This window comes from Lepisosteus oculatus, chromosome 17 (assembly GCF_040954835.1).
Source record: "Lepisosteus oculatus isolate fLepOcu1 chromosome 17, fLepOcu1.hap2, whole genome shotgun sequence".
NCBI classification, from domain to species: Eukaryota; Metazoa; Chordata; class Actinopteri; order Semionotiformes; family Lepisosteidae; genus Lepisosteus; species Lepisosteus oculatus.
Window position 1 is genome coordinate 1,869,758 of NC_090712.1, and position 15,368 is coordinate 1,885,125.

Here is a 15,368-nt window from a genome sequence, read left to right on the forward strand (position 1 = left end):
AAAAAGCCTTTTCCTTTTTTTTTTAACGTGAATTCTGTTGTCACGGCAATGCCCATTACAACAGCTGTCTTCAAGCCAAATCTGCCTTTCTGCTTCTATGACAACAGAGATGAGAATTCATAAGAGGAACACAGGTTTCTGTGGCATTTTACAAAATGTGCAGAAGGGCTCAGTTCTGCATGTCTTTTATTTTTTATTAATATCTGATGCTCCAGGTTCAAACAGCCCAGGGAACTGAGGTGGCTTCAAACCCAGGAATTAGCACTTTTCCTAGAAGACACCCAAGTCTCCTCATTTGGTTCCAGCTGAGATCTCAGTTACTTAATGATATAATCTGTTTAATCCGGTATTAGTGCTTCTCAGTGGTGTCTGTTTCATCTGTGACATGCTCTTGAGCCGCAGGAAAGCAGAGATTCTGGACAGGAAGCCGCTCAGTTCAAATGAACAGAAAGTGTCCATTTGGACTGTTTCAAGCAACAGTTGGAGATAAAATGCAAAATAAAAAAAAAACTCATTGTATAAAAGGAGGTTTGCTTGGTAATATTTTCCTCTAACATTGTTAAACATAATATTTTAAGTCCAGGGTTTTGCCTGGGGTTTATATATACTGTATATGAAATATTATTTCACCGCTGCTACACTGATGAGAGGTAGATGCCGTTTCATGGTTATACTTGACAGCTCTAAATTAGATGTATGGGCCAACACACAAACATACTAGCATCCACCAAGCTACAGCCTTGCAGGATACAAACTGGGGCATTCTTTGTTTAAATAAACAATTCTGAGAGATGATGTGCAATCAACCATCGCAAAATCTATGCATAATCAATTAAATCCCAGCAGACAATCACACTGCTGTTCAAGATTGCAAAAATCTTTAATGCTTTAATTGCTGGAAAATTTCTGAAAACCATGAAAATGATAGAAATGCTTGGCCCATACTTTAGTATGGGGCCATGTTTTTGTTAGATCTGAAACTCGAGCTGTGACCATAGTCCCTAGAGGCTCTGCTGTTAATGTGGTCATAGCCACAAGCTACAGTATGTCCAGATGGTATTGATTAGACTTCAACTCAGAGAAGACACATTTTAATGAATGATTCTGTCCAAGATGCTTACAATCATAAGATATTTTACATTACAAAAGACTCTTGACAAATTGTATTGGAGAACATCCATCTATTGGCTTTTAGAATGCTGCCTTATTCCAGCAGAGGCAATCTGCAACCCACTTTTTACAGCAAAATATAGACAAAGAATTAATGCTAGAAACATTAAAAAACTGCATAAATTTATACAGGCATGTATCCAACATTAAACACTTAAATTCTGTTCTGACTTCTTGAGACTGCTTATTTGTTGCACTCTAATAAATTTAGCAAGTCCACCCAAAAAGATAGTGTTGAAACAATTTTAGCATAGTCTCATCTTTAAGCCTTTTTAGTTTTGCCTAAAAAAATAATATACCAACATAGAACTTATATTTCTCAAATAATCTGCTGGACTTTTGAATAGACTATACTGTATTCACTGTACTGCTCTGCCTTCTCATCAGTCATTGGTTTTTGTGTGTTTGATGTTTTGTTTTTATCAGTATGATCTGTGATTTCTGAAATTGTTTTTGAGACTGGCAAACAGGCACTTCCCATCTGCTCACCTGTTAGAACAATTCACCTTCTACAGGTTACGAGCTCCAGAGAGCCCGAAAGAAAGGTACTGTGGCACACATCTTACTACTGTCACTACAAGTCTGCTTGTGCCCAGCAAATTAAGAAAAATCACTTGCCATCTGGACCTGGGATTATCCACGTGAAAATATATTTCTCTTGCATTTCACTAAAGTGCTTAGATCGAAAATGTGTTATTCATTAGAAAACAGAGAGCACAGATAAAGAATGAATACTCAAATTGGGGTGATGTAATTAGTGGAGTACCACAGGGATCTGTACTAGGACAAGTGCTCTTCTTAATTTATATCCATGATCTAGATTGGTCAATTGACCTGTTAGGCACATGAATCCTTCCATTCTACAGCACCTTAAGAAAACAGTCATTAAAGGCACTTTCGTAACTTTTCATGGGTCATTAAGGCTTTTAGTAGATAAATTACCACATAATCAGGAATTGTCAACAGTCCATTATATTTTAAACTCCTCTGACTCCTCTGTAAGTTACAAACCTAAACTCTGTTAACTGGAAAAAAAATGGATTAATTGGACCAGTTAAAAAATGATTGGATCGATTATGTAATCAATAATAAAGGTCCAAAGAGAATGGGAAAACACATGGCCTGCACCAAATATAGTTGTCATTCTTGACTTCATGATTCCAGTAGTTTTGCTTAAACAGAAATGGGTGTGCAATCATATTAAAATAAAACAGATGTTTATTTCCTGTTGTAGGTTTTGGATTTAAATATGTTGCATGTGGAACTCATTGTGGGAAAAATATCTTTCAGTGGAATGTCTTGGAATTGTGTACAAAAGATTGCATGCAGGGGTTGTTTAGAAATTGCTAGAAATAAAAAAAAACATTGGATGGCAACAGGTCTAGATCAAAGGACATATTAATCCGGTAATTTTAATTAAAACATCAAAGCAAGGATCTGTCTAGAATTTTAATGACAACATCTGTTATATGTGCATACAAAACACTGCCATTCAAAGCTATTGTAAATGGAATGTTAATACTGTCTTTGATTCTTGGTTCATTTTTTAAGTCAATTAATATGAAATAATGGAAGAATGTCAGTAAGCACAAGTTAAATGCACAAATGCAAATAACACTAACCGCGAGGAATTTCTGTTTCAGGAGTTACACATGAACTTTGTATTAAATAAATGCTTTTGAAGTGTCCTTGACTTTAGCACGCATGGGCAAAGAGGCAGCACCTGGCACTGTGAACTAGGTGGCATGGGGAGGGTGCAGGTAAATAGACTGTGACTGCAGAAAAGGAAAGGCTGATTAGAATCAGAAAGACTATTACTGTATGTTCATTATGTAGGGTGTTTGGTATTATAAAACGGGGCTCGTCTTCTTCTTGAACATTTGTTATGACTTCCAAGAGGAGCAATTAAAACCAAAAAAGATGCATAATCAAGAAAAAAACGTATCAGTGCATCTTATTTTCCAAGTACACCAATGCACACCCGAGGTGGACAAAATCTGAAAATATTCAAATGAATGTTCAAACGATCATGATCCCTCAAGGCACTTGATAAACAATACCACCAAAAACAGCATTCTGTTGAGTCCTGACCTCAATCTCTGAGACCAGCACTGGGCTGAGCTAGGACACCATCACCTGGCCTACCAGGAGCAGAAGGCCGAGCCCACAAACAACCTTTTAAAGACGTTTCATTTGTCATGCCTTTACTTTTGCTAAAAGAGTGGTTTACTGCTTGCGTAGTCAACTCAAGAATGGTGTGATTTGTCTACAAATAAATTATTTTTTGCAAATAGCCATCCTAAAGTGAAAAATAAATAAGTTTTGAAAAAAACATACATCCATACATAAAATAAACATATTACTGGATGTATTAGATCTAATATGAATTAGGATGTACATTGCAGAAATGCAACACCTCTGCTCTGCACAAGAGATTAACCTTATGGCATCTAAGTCCCATTACTGCGTTGGTAATTGCTTTCAACACCATGTTGTACCATATGTGTTGTTAGCAGCCATGAGACAAAGTCATTTTCAGTGCCACTTTATCACTGTCAGTCTCCCTGCTATTATGTGCTTCAACACTTACAATATTGCCTGTCAATCCAGAATGAGTGATACAGAGTGAACTACACCTGAGGCATTGAAAATCTACCCTTAAAACAACATGAAAACAGACAGAAAGAGCAGCTTCATTTTATTTAAACCCCTTCCTTCAAAGTACGAGATATACAGTATCATAACTCCCTGTTCTTAATACTCATATTCATAAATCTTACATCTGTTACAAATGTCAATACCAGAAGAGGGAAGTCATTTCCATTACAGCCTGGAAATGACATAAAATACCATAGAGATCAACTGGGCTGTGTTAATCCCAGAACTGGCGTGTTTATACGATACTGTACAGTGTAGTATTGCAGTATCCTTCCCTTGAGCCCATGCAGAATCATGCTGTATTTAGCATCTCCTTTCAGCAGATCAGTGGCAAAGACTGGCTGAAAGAAAATCAAGCCCAGTTGATTCTGTAGGTGGCATCATGCTGTATGATCACTGGATTTCACTTAGTTTTCTCCTTTGCCTCTTTGACATGATGCTGAAATGACAAGACATGCTGCCTTTTCCTTTGGCACCAATGTTGCTCTCTGGGGACAAAGTGGCTTTGTTGTGTTTCTATATTTTTCTTTTCCTTCATCTCCTGCTGATTTCTCAGCCTGCTATCTCACAAGTGGCACTGGATGGGAGGTTTTTACCTGCACCCAGTTGGCATTACACAACAATTCAGGGAACATAAAGGTCTGACAGGAATGGAGTTTTAATCTGTTAATTCTACAAATGGTTATATAAATTAGAAATATCTGGGCATCAGGAACATCTTAACAGTTTTTTTACAGACAAGATTAATGTTTGTCCTTAGTACAGTAAGTAAAAACACTAAAACATCTCATTCAAACTAGCCATTCTCATTTTTTTAAAAGGAATGTATTATATGTTGTAACTCACAAAGGGTTCTATGCTCCACTTAATTGCAAGAATTCTTCAGAGCTGAAGAGCTTTACTCACGCAGTGAAGATTTTCAAGGTAAAATGGTATATATAACTCTGTGATATTTATATCAGGATCGGGCAAAACAATTTCCATTTCCATCTAAATAGATTTATGTGTGTACCCGCACTTTTGGACAAACTCAGTTTGTCCTCAGCCGCACTTTAAAGGCTGTGTTCAGCATCTTGATAGCCTCATATGAACTTTGCTGTAATACTGCTTCTGTTAGTACTATCTAACTAACAGACAGCTTAATCTATAATATTTTAGTTGTCAAAGCAAGGTGGTGCTCCTCCCCCTGATATTTTGCATCCATGAAAAGATTTATTATTATTATTATGTGGTCTATTAAATTGTTCATTTTTTCTGCTACTGTATGTTGAGAACTAAACCTATTATTAGCTTGTTTATATGAGGGTAGAAAAACTATGCACGGAAAAAACAACCAGCAGTGTGGAAGGGAAGCCTTGCTTTTTTTTCTTGAGACCTTTCCATTGCTTTGTTTCAAACTTCATTTTAAACTTACATTTATTCTTTTATTTACATTTTGTTCTTGCCCAGATGCTAGAATACCTTACCTCTGATGTTCTCTATTTAATAAATAACATGTGTATATTTATTATCTATCATAGGAGGTTCGTCATGCTGGGATCTATTGGACACGTGTTCGATGGTATCCATCATGCATCCCAACATCCTCCCACCTGAAGCCCAGGTGGAATCTACTGACCTGAACCTGGGCACAGCTCCAGGAGACGAGACTCAGCTGCAGCTGGGCTGGGTCACTACCTCCCAGCAGGCTTGCCATCTTGGCTGGGATTTCATCCAGAGGGCTGGGTTTTCCTCTGCGGATCGGTCCACTTCCTGAGAGCTGCTACTGCCCCCAGCCCTGGTCTTTGCACCCCTTTACCCTCCTGGGGGGAGGTGGTGTCAGCCATTCACGCCATAATCAATCGCCAGAAGAAACTGCTAGTCCACCTCCAGAATTTCGAAGGTTCCCTCAAGGGAAAACTGTAGCGTTCTTTCCCCAGAGCTGGGCTTCAGGGACAACTTTCCTGACTCTTCTCCCTTCCCTTATATAAAGGGGGTGGTGGACATTTTCATTTGGGGTGTCCTCCATCTCCACAGGGGCAAACATCAGACCATGATGAATCTCTGTACATGATGAATATCCGGACTTCAGAATCATTCCATTCACAAAAAACATTCTAAAATTTCGTTCCTACCATGACTTTAACATAAATGCCCAAAAACGCCATTACATGCCTCATTCCTTTTTTGTTAATTTTGAGTGTGTATCTAATGTTATCTTTTTATCTTTCGGGATGTTTCTACTTTGTGGATTCACAGACCTTGGAACTGTTGCTAGGCTGTCAGGATTTCCATGGAAACAGTCAAATTCCCTTGCTACTAATAGCAGTTCTATATTGCAATTCATGCTTACAAATGGCCAGTAGTTTCTAATAAGAATACACCCACCAGGAAGCATTTTCTTGACAGACTGTATGTTCAGGTCATGTATAGAAGTAACTACACGTGAACTGAACCGTACATAGTTGCAGTGATTTCCATCTTCTCCTGTTCTGAAAATGATAAATATCCATCCCCTCTAGCACATTTCCTTTTCCTTAATTGAAGATGAGTTTAAACTTCGCTTCGGTGCAGTCACAGAAGTTGCAGAGAGAGGTTTTGAAGGTACCTTCAGTTGTCATGTTATATAAATGCACAGCTAAATAAATTGAATCCCCTTTTCTTCCCTCAGTAAAGTCTGGATGTTTTCCTGCCTGTTTTCTTGATGCATAGAGAAATATAGGTACTTTTCACCTGCCCCTCTACGTTCCCTCTAAGCTTTGCGTGTGTGCGCGGGCGCACACAGGATATGAAATCAGCGCACATAAGAAATTGAACTGTGCACAAAAAATTAAATACAAAAAAATTATAATAATAAAACATACACGGTTGTCAGTTGAAAAATGCTAAATTGACCACATGAGACTGGCTGAGAGAGGTCCAACTTGGCTGTGTGCATTATTATTGTCACGCCCCACACTCTCCCTCGCAAACAGCATTGCATTCCCAGAACCACTGTTTCACAATCACATTCCTAATTGAACCCATCACATTCCCACATGCACCAGATTCCTCAAATTCTCACTCCCTAACCAATTATCCAACCACATCCCTTTCCTTTCAGTATTTAAACTCCCCTCACACACCTCTCCATGCTTTCTATTGAGAAGCCTCTTGTAGTATTCCCCCTACTGTATGTGCATGATCACTGCTCTTCTGTTACTAAATCTTTGCTCCTGCCTTTTGACCAAGCCTCTGGATTTTGTCTTTTGGATTGTCCCTTTGCTGCTCTGTGTTCTGTGGGATTCACAGTCATGCATAAGGGTCCTCCTATTCTACCAATAGGTTCCCTGACAATTATTGCTACTCGATCATTGACATCTATGCTCTTGTAGTCTCGTACCTCCATGCTCATGCTTGCTCTGCACTCAGTCTCTATGACTGGGCTCGTTGAATTGCTGTCCTGGTCTTTTGAGTCTCTATGCTTCTATGAGGATGACTATATTAACAAAAAATAATTTCAGGATTACAATTTCACATACACTCAATTTAGTGTATACAAGTGTAAAAATTTGCATAACTTGAAATTTATGTGCACACAGCCCATTAGAAATTAGAGGGAACATTGCTGCCCAGTGCCCAAGCACTTTGAATTTAATGTACATTTGTGAAGAGCATGTGGGACAGATTTATTGTGGACTATATCAAGAAGGCATCGTCAGAACCTACACTAGCTCTTCCTCCAGCAAGAGGGGTTATGTTCCAGTAAATCTTTAAAAAAAAATAACTCCCAAGTACTCAGTTCAGTAGTTAATGTTCTGTATGCAATAAAATGTATTATTGTGGAAACTCGTATTGCAAACTCAGCTTTAAATTTGTTTATTGTGTGAAGACTGCCCTTCTGTTAGAGAAGTAATGACTGTGTACTGAGAAACAGGAGCACTGTCAGCCTGCCTTCTGAAACATGTGTTGCCGTTACCAACTACAGTATATTCCCGGTTGTTCGGGAAGCTGAACTGTGGCTCTCTGAGGGAGAAGCTGAGGACATTAGGCTTTTATTTCAAACTGAGTCTCAATTTCTCTCCTCATTGCAATGTCTGTTCTCAACACTTGTTGCTTACATATTCTCTCTCTCTCTCAAGGGCAACTCTGAGAGGCAGGGATACCAAAGAGAGTGCATGGGGGAACAACAGCCAATTTGCTGTTAAAATTAAGTCCAAAACTAAGGCTATAAATAAGTTCAATGATAAAGGTAAACTGGAATGTATGAATGCCACCACGTAGAGCAGCTAAACCATCTGTTGAACAACCCACTGCTTTCAAGGCCTTGGGTCTGAAATGGAAGCTTACAGCGAATACAGTGAATGTTATAATTACATGATATGGTATCTGATTGTTTTCTCTTGATTTTTTTTGCTTTGGCTTAATAATAAAATCAATAGGTTTAAGCGGTTTTTCCTCTACTAATGTAACACAATGCCTACAATGCTGGCAGGATGATCGTTTCCGGGTTTTTAGCTGTTGGCGGTTTTAGACATGGCTTTCCTGATGCAGGTTTCCAGCTTCCTCAGTTGTTCTGTATAGTCAGCATTTTCCTAGCTGCTGACTCCGAAGATAAATGAGCATCACTCTCCGTAGATATTGTGACTATTTTTTACAGTAGTGATGTGTGATAAATATGTATTACACACTGTTCCCTTTTCTTTCTCATTCTTCCAGGTGGCCAGTGGCTTTGTTCCCAGGGGGTCCTTTTTCATTTCCACTCACTAGGTGCTGATTTATGTGCCATTGGATTGTTTGTGAAGCTCCCTTCACTTCGTCCTGTAGACAAATCAGATTTCTGGTGTCACCAGCTCACTGAAACATAAAAGTTTATTCAATAGTTTCAGTGAATCACAGCGGGACTAGCAGTCTGACATTCTGAAGAAGGCACAAAGCTCTGTCATTCTGTGTCATTTAATAATAAAAGATTTTCTTTTTCTTCTACCAGCTGAAACAGCAGCCTGGCATTAATAGAGTAAAACAACCTGAAGCTCGTTTTTGTTTCAAATCTTCCTGCTCACTGAATCATACAGCTTGTGGTGGCAGAACTGCTGTCTTCAAGGGTTTATTTAAATTTCAGCCTAAAAGATAATTTAAGATTAATCTCTTGGAAATCTCCACAGTCCCACAGAATGAAGCAGAATACCCAAGGGACAGAGTAAAGAAGCGAAATCAATAAGTTTAAGATTGGGATTAGTTCTATGGAGTAATTACAGTAAATTCAGAATTTCATTCTTTTGAAAGTGCCTCAGACTTTTTGTGTAAATCCTGCTTCCACACAGAGAACTTAAATCCAGATCACTGTGTTTTAAATGAAACCAGAAGCAGAAATCCCTGTTGCTTTCATGTGTTCTTTTTAGGAAGCGTTGGCAACAGCGGTGCAGAATGAATAATTCTTGATCCAAAGGTTTATAGTCATTCTTTGGTTTAATTAACATTAACAGTGGCTACCTTCACATAGCATTAAAAACCTCACACAATGAAGACGGGGCCTCAGAACACCAATGCCAAGAGGAATTCCTGCAGCCGGAAGCTTATCACGCTGTCTTCCTCATCCACTTCAATATCCCTTCATCGTCAAACAGAATGACCCTGTAACCCAGGAAACATGCCATTACATTGCACATGTCAGAGCAGTGAGGACCGGAGAGCCCATACTCCCCTTCTTCCATCTCCTGACCTTGCTGCCTGGTCAGCCTGTTGAATCAGCATGTCCATATGCTGGCTTCTAACCTTCCCCTGGAATTTTTGCCCAGATTTTCCTCTCTTAAGTACCTTTTCCCTCCCACCCTCTACGCATTCCCACGTCTTCATTCTCTGGTCATCCCCACTCTTGCCCTCTTTCCCCCACTCTCCAGAAGAGACGTTGCCTCTTGTCCTCATTATACCTTTTAGAGTAGAATTAAGCTCTGCTTTTTCCTTTACAGCATGCACACAGACAAAGCTCCCCACTCTAATTCTTATTTTCCGTTTGCACTCCATTCCCCAGTGTCTAGTAAAGGCATGTTCAACATAATGAGGGTTCTTTGGCTCATGTTTTCTTGCAATAAGAGTCACACTGACTAACGAGCTGTGTGTGTACAAAGTGGCTGGACACGCCTACTGTATGTTAATGCCTTGAGCTCCACTCAGACCAATGCCAGTTTTTCTGGGCAGGGCGCAGCAGGCTTGTACTTTGTACTGTGTTTGTAGGATTTTGTCACACAGCTGGATAATGAAAACGCTTTACAGCGCTGATGAGAGAGTTAAAGGGGAACTGCAGTCTCTCTGACCAGTTATTAAATCTCGGAAAAAAAATAAATTCATTGATGTTATAGAAAAATGTAACAAATTTCAAATTAAGCACAATATTGTAAAATTTGTGAAGGTACTGTAAGTTGTGATGTTGTCACAAACTCGCATTCGAGTTCCCATGAACTGTGACGATGCTGCCCTTCCTGCTCACTAGTCACTGTAATGACTAATGTAATGCGATGTAGAGTACAGGTTGTGCAGCACACATTTCACCGCAGAAATATTCCAACGTGATCCGTATGCATAGTTAACAAGTAAGTAGTATTTGTCGTCAAAACCATCTGGAAGGTGAGAGCAATAATTGGATTAAAAGAGATGTATTCCCAAGCCTTCTTCTTTACAATGTAAAAGGCCGCTTCACCTCACAGGACATTTTGTTATCTGCTGTGGCACTGCACATACCTGGAAATTTAGTTTATTTTGTGATGTAAATAGGGGGTTTAACAAGTTACTGTGCACATTCTACGTTTATTGTGGTTTGAAATGCACTTATTAATGCTGATTCTTTCTAACCCCGAAATATACATATTGCGTTGCAGTTCGTCTTTAACAACTAAGACACATTTTTGTTACGCTTGTAATGTCAGTGTTTTTGTATTGCCATATCCCACCAAAAGGTAAATAACTGAAGATGCAGAATATCACTTTTAAAGCCCTTTGAGGCCTGTGAATAGAAAGTAGTCTGACAAAATCACATTCGTTCCAAAGAAAATCGAATGTGTGAATTATGACAGCATCGCAATCCAATTTCACAAGAAAGCTATCAGCGTGAAGTTATGTTTGCTAATCACAGACCACAAATGCACATTCTAATTTTTGAGAAAAAAAAAATAAAAGTTTAATTTTCAGGTTCACTAACTCGAATCAGTATATTGGCTGAGATCTCAAGCTTGGTTAATTTTCCAGCAATAAATCCTAATGCCAGAGGCTGATAAGGAAACAGAAAGAGGAAAGAAATTACCCGTTCTGATTGGGATGCAAGTCAGAATCCAAGCATGCTCTATTTAGACAGGCCTGAACTGTTAGTAATAATATTGCAGTTATGTCTGGACCATACCTGTAGCTGGATATACTGTATAATGACTCATCAGGGCCAGGTGGATGAGTGAATTAGTGGAAAACAAGAATAGAATCCTTGGTAACAGCACTATTCTTAAAATCTGCCACATGTGGTCCCCTAATCAGCTCTCTTTGGAATGACTGCACAATGCTAAGCTCCTACATAGGAAATTAACACAGAAAACTTAAAAAACTATGATCTGACACCTGATTATTTAACCATATACAGTATATATGTTGCAAAAATATTCAGATTGTTTTCACATTTTCACATTTTGCTTGCAGTTATGATACTTGGTACTATACAGCACACAACACACTCCACACATTCAAAGCACAAAACTAAAATATGTACTGTAAATAGACAATAAATATGAAAGAAAAATGGAAAGGTCAAGATTGCATTTGAGTTCTCAAACCCTGTTCTGTGGTTGCTGAAACCTCAGCTCTGCCTGATTGCAAAGCTGTAAAGCTAGCTGTGTTGTGCTGCTTTGCTATCAGTGTGTACACATTAGATCATCCAAACTGTAACCTCATGAGCTCTGGCTCTATAGCTGCCTGTGATGCACTTTAATGAGAAAATACACTGAACAACTGTCATTAAACCTTTGTGCAAACTCCATCGAAACCTCAAGTCTTTCACATGTTTAAGACAGGCATCACTGACTGGACATCTGCTGAAAAGTGTGCAGTATGTCATTTGCAGGCCTAATGTTTTGATGACATCCAGGCTGTGGTCTTTTATCATCATTTGCAGAACGGCCATAATTGTTACATATTGTTGTTACTATTATTGTTACTTTATAAATAGCAAATTCATTACTTCTTGAACTGTCAAAGAATCAACTTGATATTATTCGGAGTCTGAATCTCTGGCTGTAAATGTTGTTTTTCTTGCAATTCAGATGAACTATAAACAGCAGTTCGTTGTTTATGGCAGTATGAGAAGTAAAAACTCGCTTGCTGTTAGTGCAACATTAATAACACTGCTATTCACTCAGGGTCATAATCACTGCAAAAATTATGGATGATTTTGAGCTAAAGAAATTCCATATTGTCTTCATTTGTATGAATGCATTGACTATTTTGTTGTTGTTAGATAGGAATACAAATTCTGATCATGTTTGATTATGCCTATAACTGGACATCAGGATTAATGCATAGTGGCTCGACAAATAAAATTGTTTCAGGATCATTCAGTGCAGACTTACGATTCTTTGATTAATTTGTTTCTGCGCTATTACACACATTTACTTTCCAATGTTGTCAATATTGTGGTGCATGATTTCCATATCAGCTCCCAGTGGGTGCTGCTGTGTCTGTGTGGGCGCACAGTGTGAAAAGAAGACGATGAAGTGCTGGCATACCCTCTGTCTTCTCCTGGGCAGGTGGGGGCTTGCAGCACACACCTGAGCTGATGGGAGGTGGTAAATCTGAGGTCGTCAGGAGCTTGGCCACCTTGATTTGATTCTTGGGATGACATGTCTTGAAAGAGATAAATATTTTAAAAGGCAGGGGAAAAGAAACACTGTGAAAACACCTTATTATAAAATATCGCAAGTCGCAGAATGCCCGATGCAAACTGGTGTGGGGAAATAGTGGCACTACACCTGAAATCGGTAGATCAGATGATCCGAAACAAAAACAGCATTTAGAAATAGACCTGTTTCTTGATTCAGCTGCTTCTGAATCAAGCTACTATTTCGAAGAAAGGGTGTTAGAAGGCATCCTGGAATTAAAGGGCTCATATGCTTGAAGTCCTTATATATTACTGCAACAGCCTTAATTTCTCTTCGCTACTGGAGATCAGGTTTCTACTGATGTTGAAGTACCTCTTGCCGATTTCCTCCCAGCCCACATGTGAGCCCAGCTCTGGTCTCTTCACTCCCCTCAGCAGAGCCCCGGCGTTGCCAATAGCACCCAGATCTCAGCGCCCTGCCAAAGCAGTGAAGAGGCCCGGCTGCTGTCCTGAAGCTGCTCGTTTGGATTCTCACTCCGAGCTCGGCTGATTTTTGGCTTGTTTGTTCTGCTCTTTCATACCAATGAATAAGCAGACTCTTCAGTACTGATAGCCTGTCTATCGCTCAGCAGGCTCACAGTAAGTAGTCCTCACTCTTTGCCAGATATGGTCTCAATTCTTGAGCTTATGAAATGGATCTTTAACCCTGGTGATACAGGAGATGTTCACTGACTACACTGTCAATACTACCACTAACAAGAATGCAGCTCATCAGCTTACAAGCTCTTTTCATAGGTAAGATGGTTTTCTCTCTTTTTCTTCCTACATGGGACCCCCTCTGGAATCCTCTTTTTTTGCCACGGTCCTTTGAGTGATTAAAAGGACAGCCCTCTTATCTCAGCTCAGCTGGGGTGTGAATGCCTTGATCAGTTCTGACTCAAGGACTTCAGCTTCAGTCTCAGGTTCGAGCCCAACTTGAATCCCATAGAAAATGGCTGTTGACGATTGCAGTCCATCAGCGATCCCCTTTAAAGAATGTGCTAGGATGACTGAACACAATTGCACCATCCAACCATGCAAAGTGATGGAGACCTACCCAAAAATACTGACAGAAATCGTTGCTGCCAAATGAGCCTTAGGTGGCAGAATACTTAACGCAATCAATACATTGCACTTTGTGTATTTACTTTGCAGGTTTTGCTGACATCTCAGTTTCTGGGGTGCTATCTGTGCAGAGTTTGCATGTTCTCCCTGTGTGCCTGTTGGTTTCCTCCAGCTGCTCTGGTTTTCTTCCACAGTCCAAAGACATGTCGGTAGGTAAACTGGCACTTGGTGTGAGCGTGTGTTTGTGTCTTTATCGTGCCCTGCCATGGAGTGGTGTCCTACCCAGGGGGTATCCCACCTTGCTCCGGCTACCCATGCAACCTTGCACTGGATGACTGGATTCGAAAATGGATGGATGATTTTGCACTTTAAAAAAAGATAAAAAGAAGTCGCAATATAACTTCAGTATTCCTTTTCCTTTGCCTTTTAAAGGTTTCAGTTTCTTTGTTTCAGATCTCGCCACAGAGTGCTCTAGACAAACATTTCCACACGTTTTATTGGGGTTCTTCTATAAATACCTTCTATAGATTTTTTTTGCAGGACTTCCTTCATCGAAAATATATAAACAATGGATCCGGTTCCAAGGAATGGCATCGGAGGGTTTAAATATTCAGAATGTTTTAATTGCGTCATCAATCACACTCCGAGACGAGCGTATTATGTGAGACATCTCAAGCCTTGTGATTTGCAAATTCTAACACAATATTGGGTAATGTAAAGGTGTTTTTGGAGGAGGATGTTAAAGTCTTAGTAACGTTAGATTTAACAATTTCTTGAAAGAATTATCAGTAACAGCCTATTAAATCCATATGAAAATAAACCCATAACAAGAACAAGCGAATTTTTACAAATGGGTGGATAAGTGCAATGAACATAGTTTCTCTCATGAGACAAAACCTAGCATTCCTATCTGAGTTCAATACTGAGGCGCAATACAACTCTACAGTATGTACAACACCAATGTAACTCTTACTGTATAAACACAAAACTGCGCTAGAACCAAAGACACACGGAATTGATTTCAGAACCTGATTAACCCCAGGTATTTTTTGTTTTTGATTTTTGTAACACGTATTAATAAATGTGATTATTATTATTATTATTATTATTATTATTATTATTATTATTATTATTATTATTATTATTAAAGGCTTCAAAAACCTACACACAAACAGGCGTCCGATTTAAAGAAGGATTATTTTTTGGCCGTGGTGGGGATGCTGTTACTGTACGTGGTGCAAAGCAGATAGCGCAGCATGATCTGCTTGGGGGCTGTTTTTTAAATCGACGTAATACAAACTCTCCAGCTGATAATCAATTCAAACCAAGATTCCTTTTTTTTAAGGCTGTCGGGTGGTCATGTGGTTTATAAAGTGACGTAACGTGGCTTGATAAAACGAGAAAACGCGACGTGAAAGTGATCGGCTTCAGCTGTACGTTACACTACGGGCTCTCCAGACGCGTGTCTACAGGATCGACAGTATTTGCAAATCAGGCGGCAGATCCAGAGAGCTGACTAGCTACAGTACCTGCCACACGTGTTGAGGCAACGGGTCCTGCGTGCAGGGGGGCACAGCGACAGTCCAAGCAGTGCCGTTTCCCGCAGAGGTACAGACAGAGAGAC

At 39.5% G+C, this 15,368-nt stretch overlaps 1 long non-coding RNA gene across 1 annotated transcript; it reads right to left on the minus strand.

Moving 5' to 3' along the window:
- Positions 1 to 9,236: 9,236 nt before the first annotated feature.
- Positions 9,237 to 15,361, minus strand: LOC107079311 (uncharacterized). Its single transcript, XR_001480261.2, has 3 exons — positions 15,274 to 15,361; positions 12,549 to 12,666; positions 9,237 to 9,420 (listed from the first exon to the last, which is right to left on the minus strand). It is a non-coding gene; the product is annotated as an uncharacterized lncRNA (long non-coding RNA).
- Positions 15,362 to 15,368: the final 7 nt, after the last annotated feature.